The following is a 21,804-nucleotide window of genomic DNA, read 5'->3' as shown; positions in this document are numbered from 1 at the left end:
GATTTTTGTATATATTTCAGACTATACCAATAAGCCTCCCTGAAAAGTTCTGCACTTTTAAAATAGGTCCCTCTCTGCTCACTAAGCGGGGATGGGCTTGTCAGGCGCCGCTGCTGCCTATGGAGGGATCGGATGAAAACGGACAGCATGTCCGTTTTCATCAGATCTCACCTGATCCGATTTGTCAGCGACGGATCTGGACATAGGGCCATCCGTCTGCTTTTAGCGGATCGGACGGCGTCGGATGTCAGCGGACATGTCATCCGTCGCTCCATAGGCTAACATGGAACACCCGTTCAGGTCCGCCGTCAAAATTGACAGGCGGACCTGAACGGTCCGATCGTGTGAAAGGGACCTAAGGAGGAAGCAAAAAGGAGGATCGGGATTACCAAATTTATCACTTTACCATAAAACAGTACTTATGGCCAGACTCATAGACAGTATATTTTGCTTCAAGGATAAGCAATGGGCCCTGATAGAAGCCCAGATGTCTTTGCCCCTCTGTCTTTGCCATGGATTCCCTCTAAGAAATTTCTCGCAGTACGGTCCACATGGTAATCTTTCTGTGCATCCTTAAAAATGTGGGAGTTGTTGAAAGTGTGGGGGGGGGAGATGATGGGACAGAGAATTATTATCCCTTCCCGCTTTTTTTCTATTCCTGGGCTGGGGGTTGGGTTCATGGAGGAGGAGATGTTTTAAAAATGTTTCCCCTTATGGGAGACTATAAGGCCTCATGTACAATGCTGCTGATAAACGGACGATTAGGGGCAGTTGGGCATTTTTTTTCAGCAGCCCCTGAACTCTCTTCTGTTATCTCATCTGTAAATGTACACTGAGTAGTTTATAGTCGTTTAGAGGCAGCTGAGTTTAGTGGCATTTTTTTTAAAGCAAATAAAATTTATTGGCATTTGAAACGCAAAATGCTTGTAACAGTGTGCAAACGCATATAAATGCGGTAAATCGATTTAGCTGCGTTTCGTTTATAGGCTTTTTGAACCACTTCCGGACCGCCCACCGTTGTTATACGTCGGTAGATTGAAGAGGATTATCATTGTTATGGCAGCACCTAGCTGCCATAACCCCAGTATCGTCTTCTCAGTGGGCGGTCCGCTTCAAGATAAAACTGGTCTCTACGGTGGATTCGCTGCAAGATCACTTTTATTGGCGGTGGGAGAGGAGCCCCTCTAAAAAAATAAAAATTAAAAAATATTGCCACTTTGGTCCCAATTTGGACATTTTCACTTAGGGGTGTACTCACTTTTGTAGCCAGCGGTTTAGACATTAATGGCTGTGTGTTGAGTTATTTTGAGGGGACACCAAATTTACACTGTTATACAAGCTGTACACTCACTACTTTACATTGTAGCAAAGTGTCATTTCTTCAGTGTTGTCACATGAAAAGATATAATAAAATATTTACAAAAATGTGAGGGGTGTACTCACTTTTGTGAGATACTGTACATTTCTGACCATTTACAATGCAAAAACGCTTCTATACACTAACGCGGCATGTAAACGTGGCAAAACGGACGTTTTTGACCGTTGATTACTAGCTGTCAAGTTCCATCACTCAGGAGACGTTTTAAAACGCCCGTGTACATGAAGCCTAAATGTATATGCGTGCCTTTCTATGATAATGTACCAGGATAAGAGCATGAAGGGCGTTTGTGGATAGCAGCATCTGACCAGAGGAGGTGTCCCCAAATGAGCAAGTGTAAATCCGACTGGTAAACGTTAATTCAGAGCACTGAGGCAGCACTTCAAGAGGAAAGCAACAACTCTAAAAGAAAGGATAAAAAGGAAGGCGCCTCAAAGTGCAGAACCACTAAAACCTTTATTGCCAAAGGATAAAAAACACTTATTAAAGGGCTGAAGTTAAAAGACTCATCATGTGTGAGGGATAGTCCAGCAGTGGTGGCAGTCCTGGAAGGGTCCACCAGTTTTAGTGGTTCTGCACTTAGAGGCGCCTTCTTTTTTATCCATTCATCTATGATAATGTAGATTGTGGTTGATTTATTTAGGAATAGAGAGACACGTAACTGAAGATCTTGTGAAAGATTGTGTTTGTGTTAAAATTGATGCAAAACTTCAACAAAAATCATAATAAATAACAAAACAAAAAAAAAATATTATCTGACCATTTAAGACAAAACGTCTCGTGAGAGGGACAAAACGCATCAGTTGACCGCCGGTGGTGACGTAATTTCCGGCCGGTGAGACGCAAGTCGATGGTTACTTCCGGTTAGGGGTTTTATACTTGTTACAGCGTTTTTAACATGTGAGTGGATATTGTCTTTTTTTTTATGGATGTTAAACGGAATTACGCTATATTGCTTTTCTCTGCAATTCATTTACATCTCATGACGGTATACTGAGAGCTATCTACACTACAGTCTGGGATATAGCCCGTGGGACAACAGAGCCCAGCCATCTACACAAGCGCTTGTGACTTCTGTCATGGGAGTCCATAGTATCTGGTGAGTGAGAGGGCACACAGAGGGGAGCACAGACTGCACAAATTATTTGATGGTTTTTTCAGCACTTGGCACTTTATACTGCACATGCACAATGAAAATGTTAAGTTGCACTATGAAGATTGTGAAACTTTTGAACTATACAGTATAAGGATTTATAAATCCTTCTATGGACTTTATTTAATGTGCTACTGTTTTTGCATTGAATATTATTGGTTTATTTATTCGTTATTGCACGATGACAACTGTGTTAGTACATTTAGCATCAGGTAGCGCTTTTATATTGACTTTCACATTTAAAGGCACGTTCACCTTTGATAGCGGCAACCCATATTTTGAATGACATTTTTTTTTTAAATCATTTCATTTTTTATTATTACTTTTTCATACAGACAAAAAAAAAATAACAAACAACATACAACCCAGCCATGTAATGAGATGGGGAAAAAAAAAATAAGAATTTAAATTAACCTATCCATTAGCGCAGGAGTATATACTGGTGTGTCATACACATCTATATACTAACTTATTTAAACAAAAAGCAGTGCTGACAGGAGACAGAAATAGTTAATTTCAGATAAGTTGTTATCTAAGTCATCATGATGCTGTCAGCAGTTAGACTGACTGTCCCTTCTGGCAGTACAGAGACATCACTGGGAAGCCATAACCAGCCAGTTTGCACCTTCACTAGAACAATAGAAATGTCCTGTGCTGAAATACCTGGACTCCTTGTTTTGCTCTGGGACTCTAGACATTGATGGATGGATATATATTCAGGATTTGCAGGAACAATAGACAATCTTCAGTTTTAACCCTTTCATGCCTAAGCCTATTTCTGACATTTGTTGCTTACAAGTTAAAATCCGTATTTTTTACTAGAAAATTACTTAGAACCCCCAAACATTTTTATATATATATATGATAGGCATGATCTTCTGATGAAGGGCGTTATCTACAATAGCCCAAAAACGTTTATTATGGATGCCTGATTTTATGGATGTCGTGGTGATGTCCTTTTGAAGATTTCAAAATAAATACGGTTTGTGCAGCAATCCCTTGTTTTTGGATTTTTTCGAAGCCTGTGGGAGGGCATGATTGCTAAGCATGGCCATCTGAGACTGTAGTGCACCTCACCCTTCTGATTATTTATATATATATATATATATATATATATATATATATATATATATATATATATATTTTTTTTTTTTTTATATATAGCAGAGACCCTAGAGAAAAATAAAATGGCAATCGTTGCAATATTTTATGTCACACTGTATTTGCGCAGCGGTCTTTCAAACGCAATTTTTGGGGAAAAAAGACACTTTCATGAATTAAAAAAAAAGCAGTAAAGTTAGCTTTTTTTGGTATAATGTGAAAGATGATGTTACGCAGAGTAAAAAGATTCCCAACATGTCATGCTTTGAAATTGCGCACACTCGTGGAATGGCGAAAAATGACGGTACCTTAAAATCTTCATAGGCAACACTTTATACAAATTTAACGGTTACCAGATTTGCGTTACAGAGGAGGTCTTTTGCTATAATTATTGCTCTCACTCTGATGATCAAGGCGATACCACTCTGACTTGAACACAGTTTACATTTGAGTGTGTGACTTACATATGCGTTTTCTTTATTGCGCGAGCACGAGGGGACTTTTATTTATTTTATTTTTTTTTTTTTTACATTTTCCCTTTAAAAAAAAAAAAATATGATCACTTTTATTGCTGTCACAAGGAATGTAAACATCCCTTGTGACAGTAATAGGTGGTGACAGGTACTCTTTATGGAGGGATCAGGGGTCTTAAAATCCCTTCTTTGCACTTAAAAGTATTCAAATGGCCAAAATTGGCGATTCTGAATACTGTCATTTTTTTGTTTTTTATATTTTAAAGCTTTTTATTGGTTTTCAATAAATCAACAAAACAGAGATATCAAAATAGAGGTCATAGTACAAAACATTGATCAGCATATTGACATAGGGTTGGATCATCCAGGTTTGAAAGGCTAAGGTAAAAGCCAACTTGGCTTTCTGTTAGCATCTATCTGGTGGTTTGTGTGTAATATAAATTAGGAGTTCGTGGGTGTTCCGCCTTGCTCCAGACACATCCAATGGGATCAAACTGTGCCCGGGGTGAGGTGGATGCACCACCGGCCCATACCATTCTAAATCCTATAGAAGCTTTCGTCGTGTGGATGCTTAGGTGCTTTGGGTCCCATTAGGCACCTCGACCTTGGGTGTAATTCTGATCCTGGTTGTGTTTAGGACCTTTTTAGGTCATATGGACCCTGTCGTGTGATCCATTAACAGATATTGTGGAGTGTAGAGTACACGAGAGGAAGAGGGAAAAGAGTAGGGAGAGAATAGATAAGAGAAGAGAGAGTTGCCAACCTTTGAGATGTCAGCCCCAGTGTTTAGGGACCGTTGTTTCCGGGTAGCAGAGAGATGCCCATGTATTGGGCCCAGGGTTCCCATGTCACTTTGAATTGTTTGGTTGTGTCCAAGATGACACTTACTATTCTTTGTTGGGCCATTATCCAGGGAATTTTGCTTTTCGTGGATAATATTGAAACTTTGGGTCGTTTCCAGGCCTTGGCTATACAAATTTTTGCCCCAGTTAGGATAAACAGAATCAATTTGCGAGTGAGTTTGGGGATACTCGGGATGAATTTTTGCCTCAGTTAGGATAAACAGAATCAATTTGTGAGTGAGTTTGGGGATACTCGGGATGAATCCATTAAGCAAAGCTATGGACGGGGTTTCAGGGATAGCGCAGCTCGTGACCTTGCAAATGAGGTGGAAAATATTATTCCAGAACCCTCTGAGTTTAGGGCATTCCCACCAGACATGTAGCATAGAGCCCAAGTTCTGACAGCCCCTGAAGCATAATGTGGAAGAGGAAAGGAATATGGATGCTAATCTAGTGGGGACAAGGTGCCAATCCTCCAAATCCCATGTGTCTTGGATGTCTTTTTCCCAAGCCAGCATATAAGGTAGTTTGTTAGTGTTCCTCGCAAGTGACACATAGATTTTAGATATCTCTCCCTTCTGCTCCATGGCCTGACCACACCAGCGGCCATTGGGAGCCGAGTAAACCGGAAGTGACGTTGTGATGTCACTTCCGGGATTTTACATCGGAGACCCGATCAAAGCCGAATCTGGCTTTGTCTGAGTCTCAGCCTAGGCGCGGACGCGCCGACTGGTGGCTCAGGTCTCCCGGTGGCTCAGGTCTCCCGGTGGGACGGGAGGCCTGGGAAGAGCAGGAGGGAGGTGGGTTGTTATCACTAAAAAGCCAACCGCTAGCCCTAAAAAACAGTACTAGGGTGATGCCTGCAGCTGCAGACATCACCCTGGTTTATCCCCTTCAATCCATGAATGTAAATTTGCGTACGATCAGCGTGAAGGGGTTAAATATATCTTTGTATATTATCCAGTGTGCTGTTGACAACCACAATGGCTTACAAATACATAGTCTTTTTTTTCTGGATTGAACTCAGAAGAAAGCACTCTTATGTCGCAGATCTAGGATCTAAACCCAAGACAAAAATGTAATATATTATAGCCCTTTGATATGATGACTGTGTTAGTTTTCCTTTTCAGGCTTCCCTTTATTTTCACTTCCTGTCCTAGGATGACAACGATCACTCACTGTATCTATTTTAGTTTTTAAAATAAACTAGTGGGTAATACTGTATATATTTTTTTTACCCCAGCTGTAGTTTGCCTTTAACTGCAATGATGAAAGGTGAGGTTACCGAACTGGCTATGCCGCGTGGTATGGGCACCTGGATCACAAGGCTGGCTGAACAAATTAAAAATCAGGTAAGACAATTGACACATATATATATTTCAACTGTTGATCTAAAATAAGAGCTAATCATATTAGAGAAAAAAAGATCAGTCAAAGACAATTTGAGTAGACTGCAAGGAAAAAAACACAAGTTCATTTAGGCACACTTACGGAACTGGAATGTTAGCACATCACCGGTGCCTGTTGCCACCGTAGTGCCACATTTTTAGCTTTCCTTGTTCACATGGGACTTACAAAAAGGAAAGACGGTGCTCAGGAATCTGCATAAAGCTTCCTCTGTCAGTGTGACGTTTTCACATGGTAACTTCACTATCTTTATTTTGCTTCACTCACAAGAAAACACTTTGGGAACCAACTGTTAGTGTTGCCGTATTCTTGGAAATGTTACACTTCAGATGGAAAACAGCAAAGGGTAGAAATGGGAAAGAGTTGGCAGTGAGAGTGCTGAGGACACGAAGGAATACGCTGTACTAAATTTGTTAATGAACGCTGTTATTTTCTGCTCTAATGAATTCATATGGTATTCAACACTAGCAAACATTTCCCATACTAACTGACTGTGGGGACATGACCAACCTGCTGGTTGGCTTCACCTTTTGTCCTCAAATTCATTTAGCTCCAATAATTAAAGTATATCTCAAGTCAAACTTTTTTTTAGTTTTGGATAGCGTAGGAAAAAGTCAAAGTCTAAGGCTCGGTTCACACGGGGGCGACTTGTCAGGCGACCCAGCCGATTGACAAGTCGCCTCCCGTTCTGTACAATGGAACCGTTCTAATCGGAGCGACGCAAGTCGCTCCGACTTAGAAGAAAGGTTCCTGTACTACTTTGGGGGCGACTTGCATAGACTTCTATACAGAAGTCGTCTTGCAAGTCGCCCCGGCAGTCGTGTGCAGGTCGCCTCGGTGAGGCGACCTGCAAGTCGTGCCGCATCTAGTGTGAACCGGCACTAACTCCAGGAGATTTGAAAATACTACCCGCCCTGCAAGGGTTTGCTGCTTGTTTCTGCATAAGGGGCGGTAGACACTTTTAAACGGTAAGTTCCCCTTTAGACCCCTTTCACACTGAGGCAGTTTTTAGGCGTTTTAGCGCTAGAAATAGCACCTGTAAAGCGCCTGAAAACTTAAACAGCGGTAAAGCGCCACTAAAACGAGCCCCAGTGTGAAATGGGTCTAAGGAACATGTTAAGTGTTCCACCTGTTTTTTTAGGGTGGAATTTCCCCCTGCTCACTGTCACTATTTAAAAAAAAGAGCTGGATGCCTGGCTGCATCATTCATTCAGCCTGGGTTCACACATGTGCGGTGTGAATTGAAGCTCAGGTTTCACTGGGAAGATAAAAATCAGTTGTTCAAAGGTTTCTCTGCGTTTTAGCTGCAGATCAGTGAGCAGGGAGAGGGGGAGGTGTAGTGAGGAGAAGGAGAAAATCCATGTTCAGAACGCAATGCATCTGCGAATCAGATGCGTTCCCATAGGAGATAATGGGCTTGTAATTAGCACCGCAATGCCCAAAAAACGCACACGTTTTTTGTGCAATGCGCAGTGCGAATGCAATGCACATATGTGGACCAGATACATTCAAATGAATGTATTTTAAAATGTCCTGCGAATTGGATGCGGTTTAAGCCGCATCTAATTCGCATAGATGTGAACCGGGGCTTACAGAGTTCTGTGAATGGGAAACCACAAGTGCCGACATACCGACATCCTTTGTGGCTGTCACCTTGTAGTTTTCAATGAACTACCATGGCGCCATTGCGTGCTCTGGTAGTTCATCGTCTCTTCCTGTCAGTGTGTATCTGCCTGCCCGTATGAGGTATGAGCAGACAGATACACTGACAAGGCACCGACCTGCTGATCATGGTTGCAATGTTTTACAGGCTCCAAGTAAAAAAAAAAATAATAAATGCACATTTTTTTACCTGCATTTATTTTTTTAAAAGGTGAACGTATTCTTTAACTCACCTAATCCTCTGCTCTCCCAGCAGATGGCGCACCCCCATACTCCAACAGTGGACTTCCTGTCAATGTCATCATGCCCAGTGCAGGGCTTGATGACGTCTGAACTTTAGACCATTGCAGCATAATGGGAGAGGATATTGTGAGTATTAGGCGGCACTGATAAATGGCACTGATGAGCATTGCTAGGCGGCACTGATTGGCACTCATAGGTGGCACTAATGGGCACTGATAGGCGACAGTGATGGGCACTGATAGGCAACACTGATGGTCACTTATGGGTGGCACTGATGGGCACTGATAGGCGGCACTGATGGGCACTGATAGGTGGCACTGATGGACACTGATGAGTGGCACTGATGGACACTGATAGATGGCACTGATAGGGATCAATGAAAAGGAGGCACTGGCAGGCTTTATTGATGGGCACTCATTGGAATTATTTGTGGGTACTGATTGGCATAGTTTTGAGCACAGATTCGCATCCCTGGTGGCCATGGGTGGCATACCTGGTGGTAATTTGTAGTGGGCATCCCAGGTGGCATCCCTGGTGGTCTGAAGTGGGCATCCTCGGGCGGGCTGCGCTGATAATTAATCAGCACAGACCCCCCCTGTCAGAAGAGCATCCCATCGGCTCTCCTCTACTCGCGTCTGTCAGATGCGAGTGAGGAAAAGTCGATAAACGGCTCTTCCTGTTTACATCATGATCAGCTGTGATTGGACACAGCTGATCACGTGATAAAGAGTCTCCATCAGAGACTCTTTGCCTAGATCATAGTTGCGGTTTTGGCAGACTGATATGCCGCAACAACAATCACCGTGCTGTGCGCCCCCACGAGTGCACGCTGACTTGTTATCCTGATTACGTCATATGATGTCCGGTCAGGATAACTGAACCACCGCCCGGCCATCATTTTGCTATAGGCCGGGCGGGAAGTGGTTAAAGTTTACCTTTTTGGGCAGAATTTCACTTTTCATAATAAATAGAAGCGTTTTTCTATTTCTTGCCCAGCCACCCCAGTGTGTTTTTCTCTCGCTTATCTTGTCCACATGAGGTTTAAAATTGGCCGCAGAGTCCTGGGGTCAGTGTGGTCATACAGACATGGGGACCGGTCTTTGAGACTTTTTGTGGATGGTCACTTGAGCATGTTTTTCATCATATGAACTTTATTTACCACCCCAAGATACAATGGACGACCAAATGTGAAACCATATGTGCTTGGAGTGACCCCATAAAGTTGAGCTGTGTACTGCCCTTTGAAGGTTCTCCTGACAGCTGTGTTTGGCCCTAATACACCACTCTCTGTTTTTTGGGGTAGACTGCACTCCTCTTTTGGGGCTGAGCATCTCTGAGCCCTTTCAACTCTTTATGTGATCTCCCGAAGAAGCCAACTTTGGCGAAAAACACGTAGAAATGAATATTAACAACTGGATTGCTACTACCTGGCTCAGTATAATTTGTTTGGGTAATGTTACTTAGGTGTAGTTATCTTGTATACATTTCTGGGCTAGATCTGAATGGGTTATATGAACTGTCACCCCACTTGGAATTATAGTCGACATCCAGAATGGATGTATGAAGTTTTTATACTGATTTTAATGATTTAATTTTGGATTATGAATAAACTTTGTATACTTTTATACACAATACTCTAGTACTCATCTCCTTTATTTAGGGGTTATGTGTGGCAACCTATAAAGGTCTCTCTCTCCTTTTGTTGTTTGGTTGAGTCTAAAATACAAGCATCCTAGTGACCTTTTTTGTGGCAACTCACTGGACAGCAGTGCATTGCCACCTGCTTGCAGATTGTTGCAATCCAGAAGTGTGTTTCTCTAGTCTGTTGGGGTGAAATTCAAAATGAATGACCCACTAACTCATGTGTGGTGCAAAATAAGTCTTTAAAATGGACTGCAAGAGATATATATTAAAAATGAACAACCAAATCTGTGTTGTAGCAAGATTTAGTACACTGCTTCAAATATTCATTGCATGTGTATGTACAGCCATATCTTTTTGATTGAGTAGGTAAATGTATTTTCCCATAACTTTGTGGCTTGGTGATCATGGTTGCGAGAACTAATATAAATATAAACCTATATGGTGCCTTGAAAAAGTGTTCCTACCGCTTGAAAATTTCCATATTTTGTCTTGTTTTAACTAAAAACGTAAATGTATAGACCAACACATAGTGGCACATAATTGTGAAGTGGAAGGAAAATGATAAATGGTTTTCAAAATTTTAAACAAATAAATATATGAAAAGTGTGGCGTGCATTTGTATTCAGCCCCCCTGAGTCAATACTTTGTAGAACCACCTTTCTCTGCAATTACAGCTGCAAGTCTTTTTGGGGATGTCTCTACCAGCTTTACACATCTAGAGAGTAAAATTTTTTGCCAATTCTTCTTTGCAAAATAGCTCGAGCTCCGTCAGATTGGATAGAGAGCGTCTGTGCACAGCATTTTTCAAGTTTTGCCACAGATTCTCATATGGATTTAGGTCTGGACTTTGCCTGGGCCATTCTAACACATGAATATGCTTTGATCTAAACCATTCCATTGTAGCTCTGGCTCTATGTTTAGGGCCGTTGTCCTGCTGGAAGGTGAACCTCCGCCCCAATCTCAAGTCTTTTGCAGATAACAGGTTTTCTTCTAAGATTGCCCTGTATTTGGCTCCATCCTTCTTCCCATCCACTCTGATTAGCTTCCCTGTCCCTTCTGAGGAAAAGCATCCCCACAACATGATGCTGCCACCACCATGTTTCACGGGGGATGGTGTGTTCAGGGTGATGTGCAGTGTTATGCCGCGTACAGACGACCGGTTTAGCCGTCGTAATAAACTCTGACGGTTTCTCCGACGTAACGCCGACGGAATTCCATTTAAGCGATCTTGCCTACACACGGTCAACCCAAAGTCCGACCGAAGTCCGACCGTCCAGAACGTGCTGATGTACAACACTTACGACGGGACTAGAAAAAGGAAGTTCAATAGCCAGTAGCCAATAGCTTCCATCTCGTACTTGCTTCAGAGCATGCGTCTTTATTGGTCCATCAGACCAGCATACAGACGATCGGTTTTCCCGACAGGTATTGGGTCCATCGGAAAGATTTAGAACATGTTCTATTTCTAGGTCGGTCAGATTTTTCAAAAAGAAAAGTCAGATGAGGCCTACACACGATCGATATATATGATGAAAAGCTTTGGTCTGACTTTTTCTGTCGGACAGTCTGCTCGTGTGTACGCGGCATTAGTTTTCCGCCACACATAGCGTTTGCTATGGCCTTATCTGTCCAGAGCACCTTCTTCCACATGTTTGCTGTGTCCCCCAAATGGCTTTTCCCAAACTGCAAATGGGACGTCTTATGCCTTTCTTTCAACAATAGCTTTCTTCTTGCCACTCTTCCATAATGGCCAGATTTGTGGAGTGCACGACTAATAGTTGTCCTGTGGACAGATTCCCCCACCTGAGCTGTGGATCTCTGCAGCTCCTCCAGAGTTACCATGGGCCTCTTGGCTGCTTCTCTGATTAATGCTCTTCTTCCCCAGCCCATCAGTTAAGCTTGACGGCCATGTCTTGGTAGGTTTGCAATTGTGCCATACTCTTTCCATTTTAAGATGATGGATTGAACAGTGCTTTGTGAGATGTTCAAAGCTGGGGAGAGTTTTTTATAACCTAACCCTGCTTTAAACTTCTCCACAACTTTATCCCTGACCTGTCTGGTGTGTTCCTTGGCCTTCACGATGCTGTTTGTTCACTGAGGTTCCCTAACAAACCTCTGACGGTTTCACAGAACAGCTGTATTTATACTGACATTAAATCACACACAGGTGGACTCTAGTTACTAATTAGGTGACTTCTGAAGGCAATTGGCTCCACTCGATTTTAGTTAGGGGTATCGGAGTAAAGGGGGCTGAATACAAATGCACACCACACTTTTCAGATATTTATTTGTAAAATATTTTGAAAACCATTTATCATTTTCCTTCCACTTCACAATTGTGTGCCACTTTGTGTTGGTCTATCACATGAAATCCCAATAAAATACATTCAAGTTTTTGGTTGTAACATGACAAAATGTGGAAAATTTCAAGAAGCATGAATACTTTTTCAAGCCAGTGTATATGGGTGGTAAGGTGTGTTTTATCAATGAATACAGGGCTTTAGTTGGCTGAGGTGGAGAGACGGGGGATAATGTCACAATCTCCACCTCAATCAATCAGAGGCAGCCTTGTTTTCGATGATGACACACAAAGCTTCCCGTTAATGGCTGAGCAATGCTCAGCCCGACTCAATTTTGTACCGAGGGCGGGACGGGAAGTTCCCATCGGAACACATCACTGTATACGGTATGTAGCTGATTCTACATATCCAACACTCCCAGTGGGCGCAAAAGAGTTAATTTAGACCAGCTTGGTCCAAATGATTTAAAATTACAGGAGAACTTGAGTTAGGCTTTAAGTCTTATAGAGATCACAGAAATGTAGTCCGCAGTCCAGCTGTAGGGAAGTACTAATTTTATGATATACGTCAATAAGGAAGATTTTTATATGTAGTATAACAAATTAAGTGACTTTAGAACTCTGAACTTTGGCCTTGTTTGAGGACTGGATATAGCAGACATACATCATGTGTCATAAGTTACAAATCAATCCCCAGACAATTACCATATAATCCAATTACAAGACAGTAACCACACATCAGCAGAACATATATTCAAGCCATTTAGCATCATAAAATCCAAGGTTCTTTTCTGTGCATAAATACATTTTTGCAAATTCAATCCTTAAATCATTGCACCTAATTGGCTGTTGCACCATGCAATCTCAGTGGTGTCTTACGGTGATATAGATGGCATAGAAATGTCTAACATATTCAGAAAGACTGATATATAATCTGTAAAACAGTGTAGTTATTACCCCTAAAGGAACTGCTAATGAATTGGTCCCTGGATTCCTAATGATAACGACCGTTCCGGCAATGCCCCACCATCTGACACACAGTCAGGTTTTCCGACGGAAAAAGTGCGATCGGAATGTGTTGTCGGAAATTCCGATCGTGTGTGGGCTCCACCGGACTTTTTTCCGTCGGAATTTCCTACACACAAAGTTTGAGAGCAGGATATAAAATTTTCCGACAACAAAATCCGATCGGTTAAATTCTGATCGTGTGTACACAAATCTGACGCACAAAGTGCCACGCATGCTCAGAATAAATTAAAAACCGAAAGCTATTGGCTACTGCCCCGTTTATAGTCCCGACGTACGTGTTTTACGTCACCGCGTTCAGAACGATCGGATTTTCCGACAACTTTGTGCGACCGTGTGTATGCAAGACAAGTTTGAGCCAACATCCGTCGGAAAAAATGCATGGATTTTGTTGTCGGAATGTCCGATCAATGTCCAATCGTGTGTACAGGGCATAAGGCTAAAGAAAGAGTTTTTATTTTGGGAAATGCTCCCTACAAAGTAACATACACAATGTCAACATCATAAACAATGATAAGACCTCTAAGTGTCTCAGCCCTGAATCTAGAGAGGTCCTAGCTAACAGGTCCTTCAGTCTCCCAAGTCTCTTCCACTGACCATTGTACTGTTGTACATTGTATTAAATGTTGGGGCCAAAGTTTCTGCATTGGAGTGCTCAGCCTTAAGAGAATCCCACATTACAGGGCGTAAATACTCAAATTGTATCCCAAGGCAAGATGATACTGTTCCTTTAAGAAGTATGCAAGGACGCTGTGGCCCACAGTCTCTCACCACTATGCAATCTGTGAAATGTGTAACAAAGCTGTGGCTTATTACCACATTGCAGTCAGTACCTAAGACTCCTCCTGCTATTTGGCATCTGGAACCGACAGTGTTGGTGGCAACTGAAGACCCAGTAATAGCGATCTCTAAGATCAAGTGATGCCCCTTTCATCAAGCTCACTGGGTAACTCCAGCAGTGTTGATCTATGTACAGATATGGCAGTCCAAATTCTCTCTGACACTGTGAAGAGCACTGGTGACTGGTAGCTCTCCAACTCAGCAGCCCAATCTCTGGTCACCTCTTACATCCCATGTAAGCCTTTTCCTCCTCCTGTAGCTTCCGGCCCTCCTGGGACATATAACCCCATCTAGTACCAGAAGCTGTCTCCTGGAGACTACATCCCCCATTATTCCATGTGATTCCAAGTCTCTCCAAGTGGCTCCCAGTAGTCTGTTTTCCTTTCCCAACTTTCACAGCGGCCAATTAGTGTTCTCCTGCTATCCCAGGTGGTGGATGAGATTTCAGTCAGCTGCAAGTACAGCCCTGTCATCTCTCGCTCTCAATCCACATAGGTCTCTCCACAGCCCACAGGCAACCGAGCAAAGGAAGGGAAACTGTGTGGGCAGCAGCAATGACAGTCCGGTCCATGCAGGAGCAGGCAGTAAGTGCTGCACCCCCAGGACTACAACACCCACATTGTACATCAACTGGATCCATGTATGTCTTCCAAGATTTTTATGCCTCATCCAGATAAATGTCCTGCAGATATAATACAGTTTATTGAACTAAGAAAATGCAGCCTTGTGTATCATCCATCATATAAATCCCCATCCTAGATGGGTGTTGAATGGGCAGCCAAGTAAAAGGGTCTCCTATGTGGCAGCAACCACGTCCGTGACACTTTGCATCCCTTGTATGGTAACTTTCTCAAATGAAAAGCAGCAATGGCATGGTGCGTGCTTTAGGCTTTTAGGTTAGGTATTTTTTCTGGGTAATAGGTGCAAATTGGTAATATCACCTTATCCGAGAATTTCGATACATTAGAGACATCTCCTATACTCAAAACATATCTCAATAGGAGTTCAATGTGTGGGGATGCAAAATACAGTCAAGTGGTTATGAAATATTTCTGTTATTTTAATGATAATGATTTAGCATTTGAAAATTACTATAGACTATAACAATGTCAAAAATGATATAACAAACAATAAATGCTACTGTATGTTTACAATACACTATGGAGTAATCTCTGTAATATACTTTTTTACAATGTAGAAACTGCTAGAATCCTATAGAAGCATCATAAACAACATGAAAAAAAAAACTAGGCCAAGCAATGAAAAAGTGTTGAGTCATGTCAAAAAAATGTTTAAATTATTTGAGAATGCCCGCCTCACAAACAAAAAACAGGCACAATGTATTGAATTTATTATTCAGGCTTAGTGGAACATATGATCTTAATCTATAGAACCAGTTGCTTTCCAGTTTTAATAAACTCTTGTTACTATTGCTTCTTCTCTAATTTTTATGGATTCTATCCAGGACCCAAATGAACAATTGTGCAGTGTGTCACCCAATGCAGCTAGCTATTAGAGATCAGAATTTTCTAGCAGTTATGTTAGAGCCTTTCTCAACCTTTTCAACACAGAGAAACCCTTGAAATAACTTTCTGGGCTCAGGGAACTTCTGCTAAAATATCTACAACTTATGATACATTAGTGTGTTGGTCAGTGGGAAGAATGCCCCTTATACTTGTGGTCATTGGGAAGAATTACCCCCTTATAGATAGCTGGTCATCTCTCGCCTCGACTACTGCAACTCCCTTCTCATTGGCTTACCTCTACATAGTCTATCACCTCTTCAATCCATCATGAATGCTGCTGCCAGACTCATCCACCTTACCAATTGCTCTGTCTCTGCTACCCCTCTCTGTCAATCCCTCCACTGGCTTCCGGTCGGCCAAAGAATTAAATTCAAAATACTAACAACTACGGGCAAAGCCATCCACAATTTAGCCCCCAGCTGCACCACTAGCCTAGTCTCTAAATACCAACCTACTCGTTCTCTTTGTTCCTCTCAAGACCTTCTGCTCTCTAGCTCCCTCATCACCTCCTCCCATGCTCGCCTCCAGGACTTTTCCAAAGCCTCTCCAATCCTATAGAATGCCTTACCCCAATATGTCCGCTTATCTCCTACTCTATTAGCTTTTAGATGATCCCTGAAAACCGTGCTCTTCAGAGAAGCCTTCCCTACCCACACCTAACAACATCTGTTTTTTCATTTTCTCCATCAGCTCACCCCCCACAGGTATTACATTTTGTTTGCACTTGACCCTCCCTTATAGATTGTAAGCTCTAATGAGCAAGGCCCTCTGATCCCTCCTGTATGGATTTGTATTGTATGTGTACTGTCTGCCCTCATGTTGTAAAGTGCTGCGTAAACTGTTGGCGCTATATAAATTCTGTATAATAATAATAGCTAAAAAGATCAATGGTGTCAGTGGGAACTTATCTGAGAGGCAGAAATAGCTCATTACTCAAGGAACCCCTGGCAAACTCTAAAGGAACCCTGGTTGAGAAACCCTGAGTTAGAGCCATGATCAAGGATTCCAACTTTACAAGATTAAAGTTATCAAAGTTTATGTTTCTAAAAGTGGCTATGCACCAAGTAATCACTTTTTTTAAACAAAGTGGTGAGAAGAAGGGCGCTCTGGATGACAGGACTAGCCAGAGATAAATGTCCGCAGGGATGGTAGTGTGGATCAGGCAAACAGGTGACTAGGATGGCGCTTGAGCAGCACTCCAAGAGGGAAGCAAATCTCTGGCAATAAAAAACAAACAGAAGGCGCTTCTATGTGCAGTAACACAAGACTATTTTATTGCCCAAGGATAAAAACACACTTACTAGAAGTAAGAAGGGAAAAGGCTCATCATATCCATCATAGTAAAGTTTAGCAATAGGCAGTCCTAAAGGTAGTCCAGTGTGCAGCCAATTGACACAGATCCCAGCCGACCAGCAGAGGGGGCCGCAAAGAAAACCACCAGGAAGAACGTCCGAGCTGCAAGTTGAGTGATTATATGTTAAGTGAAGAATTTCACATATTGAGTATTTTTTTTGGTAAGTGATCTACATCCTGAGAGTATTTGCCTCCCAGGTGAGATAGTTATAGGCTTATACACCTTTGGCAAGCCATAGAAATAGTCAGGTTGGGGTTTTAACTTTTAAAATGGAGACTGTATCCTTACCTATAACTTTTTTAGTTAAGTGAACAATTTTTTAATATTTCATAGTAGTTCGTTGTGGTATTCTAACATACCATTCTTTGTTTTTCAATATTTTTTCACATAGATTTACTTTTGGCCATGATCAACACGTTACCACCCTTGTCAGCCAGTTATATTGTAATAGAACTACACCTACTTTGCAATATTATCTCAAAGACATTTTAAGAGATAATATCATGAAAAGTCATATCCATTATGAATACTCACAATAGGGGTGAATTCAATCTTTATAATGTAGTATAGTTAAAGGCTATAACATTGGGAAATAATTATCTTTATAGCATAAATACTTGTCAGTTGTAGCAATAAAAAAGTAGTGGTCACCTGTGAAATAATACTCTTAAGGTATGTTGGTGATACCATGTATTATTTTACAGGTGACCACTACGTTTTTATTGCTACAACTGTCAAGTATTTATACTATAAACATAATTATTTCCCAATGTTATAGTCATTAACTATACTACATTATAAAGATTTAATTCACTCCTCCTGTGAGTATTCATAATGTATATGACGTTTCATATTATCTGTTAAAATGTCTTTGAGATAATATGCCACATAATAAGTGATGTAATATGTTGCTCAGTGATTGTTGTTTTACACATGTTTTCTTTATATTACTACAGTATTATGTAACAGGATCTGAGGCCCTGATAAAGCAGGTTATCCCACGAAACACGTTGGCCCAGTAAATTGAATCCCAAAGCCAGGACAAACATCACCCTGGAAGATGGTTTTACGGGTATGTTTTTAAACAAACCTTTTTAAGATCTTGTGATATCTCAAGAAAAGCGTTTATTTTTACAATAATTTTCTGATTAGTGTTTATTATACCCAAGGAGGTTCGTTTAAAGTCCCAGGAGATTCATTCAGGTGGTCCATTTCAAAGAAGGTTTTTTGAACTTCTTCTTGCTCAATATGTGTATAAAAATGACATAAGGTTTGCACCATTTGTTTGCAACAAGATTCCAAATTACTTTCCCAACATTGTTTCAAGGTTTCATTTATGCGTGACATATGTGGGAAAATCTGTACATGCAATCCTTATGGACAGATGTTTTCTCTCATACAGGATATCTTTTAAATGATGCAATGTTCCACCAGAGTTTGAATTTTCTTTTGTGTAACCTGTATGAAAAAACTGTGATTGTTCTCTTGTAGTTTTTCTTATCTTTATCTTGAATTGAACTTGTCTGTATCTTAGAGAAGATTCTATCCCTTTCAATAGTATTTCCTGCCAGTAAAAAATAAATATATAAATATACTTCTGTGACTGCTTCCCACGCACAGATGACATGTCAGAAAAAGTGTCAACCAGAGGTACAGTAGAACTGGATAAACCAGAAGGTAGGTAAAGTTTCTATCCTCTGAGCAACAAATGTTTTAAAAGTTAATCAGAAAAAATGGTATTTGGAGGACATCTTGTTTTCATCTCTAATATTCATATGGGACCTTAGGTAACACTGTATCACAAACATATATATACAGTATATAGCAAAATACAAATATCTTTATTAAATGTACTATATATAATTGTATATAATGGCCTAGATGACCATATTGTTTTAAAAACATAAAAAAGGCTTGTGTCCATGAGTCTACATTGACTTGTGTATTGCAAGTCTTCACAAACTGTCCTATCCTCTGGAAAACACTCCAGATAGTTCAAAGTTTTCTTTGTAAAGCCTCAAAGAGATCACACTGGTATATACAGTACTGTGCAAAGATTTTAGGCAGGTATGAAGAAATGCTCTAAAGTAAGAATGCTTTCAAAAATATATAATTTAAATTTTTTATTTTTATCAATTTACAAAATGCAATATGAGCGAACAGAAGAAAAATCTAAATCAAATCAATAGTTGGTGTGGCTACAGATCTGCTACATTTTTTTACAGTTTTCCTTGGCCGACCATTGCGTCTATGGTCCTCAATGTTGCCCGATCAATGGTGTCCTCAATGCAGAGAAATACAGGCAGATACGTATCCATCATGCTATACCATCAGGGAGGTGTGTGATTGGTCCTAAATGTATTCTGCAGCAGGACAACAACCCCAAACATACAGCCAATGTCATTAGGAACTATCTTCAGTGTAAAGAAGAACAAGGAGTTCTGGAAGTAATGCTTTGGCCTCCACAGAGCCTTGATCTCAACATCATGGAGTCTGCTCGGGATTACATGAAGAGACAAAAGGATTTAAGGCAGACTACATCCACAGTAGATCTGTGGTTAGTTCTCCAAGATGTTTGGAACAACCTACCTGTTCCTTCATAAACTGTGTGCACAAGCAATGGTGACATGCGGCTATCACTATAATATCTTCTATTCTATGGTAATGATCTGGAGATTGATTTGTGACTTACAACACATGATGTATGTCTAATCTATCCAGTGGCGTCTCCAGCTTTCATAGTTAGGGGGGGCACATGGGGGGACAGGGACAAAAGTAGGGGGGCAACCATAAAATGCATATATATAGATATAGGTATATAGATATATAAATATATACTGGGGCCCTTTACTACGACCCCACAACGGCCCTTTCACATGTTCTGCAGTGAGCTCCCTTCCTACTGTATTGGAGCCCCCCCCCGGGTGGCAGAAAACAAGAGATATATGTCACCAGCATACCAAGAAAATATAAGGATCCAAAGCAGTGGGAGAACTATCAGGGTTGCAAAGGTTGTCTTGCCTCCGGGCCCTGGTGTTCTGTCACTGTGGGGTTCCCCAGCCTCCTCTTGCTGTCCTGCCCCTGCTATTGACAGCGCTGGTCTGGCATCTCTTGGAATTTACAGGCTGGTTCTCCTGTCCTAAGGACGGGAGAAATCAGTCTGTTTTTTCAGTAACTGAGAGTCCTGGTGGAGTCCTTCCTGCAACTCGCTCTTATCCCTGCCAATGAGGATGCAGGGGAAGGAGCAGATCGGGCGGCTGTGGTTGTGTGAGCGCTCACATTATGCAGTGACAGCAAGCAGAGGGAGGGGGGAGGAATCACCCGCAGGAGCTGACTGGGGACTCTCTCCCTCTTAGACATTGATTTTTTGTAAGAAAAAAAAAAAAATTTTATTGGGTGGGGGGGGGCACATGGTGGGGCACAGCATAATGTTGGGGGGGGGGTGTCAGGGCCCCTCTGGCCCCCCCTAGGGACGCCATTGAATCTATCCAGTCCTTCAACAAGGCAAAAGTACGGAGTTCTATACTCGCTTTCCTTGCTATACTACAAATAAGGACTTTTATTATTACAACAGTTTTTTCTCTGTTTTGTGGATTGGACTGCAAACTACAGTACTGATGAATCGATGCTGCTTTGAAGGCAAAGGACGGTCACACAAAATATTGATTTGATTTGGATTTCTCTTCTGTTCATTTACTTTCCAATTTGTTATTTGATACAAATAAACTATTAAAGTGTTACTACACCCACAACAGTAAAATAGCCTGTATATGCAATAAAGCAGGGGAGCCCAACCGCTGGCCCACAGGCCACATGTGGACCGCGCCTCCCTTTGCTGTGGCCGGCCACCTCCTGCTCTGGAATGGCGGGTCAGCAAGCCCAGATTTTCTGATACAGGAAGCCATCGGCTCTGCGCTCTACTGCAGCCGGATGCTTCCTCCAGCTCCGGTCACATTGATGCTCGTTAATGCCACCAGGATACTCACCAGCAGTACCATCCGCCAGGGATACCCACCAGCTGTACCATCCACCAGGGATACTCAACAGCAGTGCTAATACCATCCACCAGGAATACCCACCAGCTATACCATCCACCAGGGATACCCATCAACCGTGCCATCCACCAAGGATACCCACCAGCAGTGCCAGCAGTACCCACCAGGGATACCCACCAGCAGTACCATCCAGCAGGGATACCCACCAGCACTACCATAAACTAGGTATACCCACCAGCACTGCCAGCAGTACCCACCAGGGACACCCATCAACCAGCCGTACCATCCACCAGGGATACCCACCAGCAGTGCCAGTACCATCCACCAGGGATAACCACCAGCTGTATATGCCATAAAGCAGGGGAGCCCAACTGCTGGCCCACAGGCCACATGTGGACCGCGGTGCCCTTTGATGTGGCCCGCCACCTCCTGCTCTGGAATGGCGGGTCGGCAAGCCCAGATCGCGAGTTTTTGATACATTGGCTCTGCTCTCTACTGCAGCCGCATGCTTCCTCCAGCTCCAGTCACATTGATGCTCATTAATGCCACCAGGATACCCACCAGCAGTACCATCCACCAGGGATACTCAACAGCAGTGTCAGTACCATCCACCTGGAATACCCACCAGCTATACCATCCACCAGGGATACCCATCAACTGTACCATCCACCGAGGATACCCACCAGCAGTGCCAGCAGTACCCACCAGGGATACCCACCAGCAGTAACATCTGCCAGGGATACCCACCAGCTGTACCATCCACCGGGGATACTCACCAGCAGTGCCAGTACCATCCACCAGGAATACCCACCAGCTATACCATCCACCAGGGATACCCATCAACCATACCATCCACCAAGG

General features: G+C 42.2%; 1 long non-coding RNA gene across 1 annotated transcript; it reads left to right on the top strand.

The window, feature by feature from the left end:
* Positions 1-6,188: 6,188 nt before the first annotated feature.
* LOC141141615 (uncharacterized) lies at positions 6,189-18,593 on the top strand. Its single transcript, XR_012244165.1, has 3 exons — positions 6,189-6,299; positions 17,905-18,020; positions 18,569-18,593. It is a non-coding gene; the product is annotated as an uncharacterized lncRNA (long non-coding RNA).
* The last annotated feature ends 3,211 nt before the right edge of the window (positions 18,594-21,804 follow it).

This window comes from Aquarana catesbeiana, linkage group LG04, assembly GCF_042186555.1.
Source record: "Aquarana catesbeiana isolate 2022-GZ linkage group LG04, ASM4218655v1, whole genome shotgun sequence".
In the NCBI taxonomy this organism is placed as follows: domain Eukaryota; kingdom Metazoa; phylum Chordata; class Amphibia; order Anura; family Ranidae; genus Aquarana; species Aquarana catesbeiana.
This window is presented reverse-complemented; position numbering and strand designations above follow the sequence as displayed.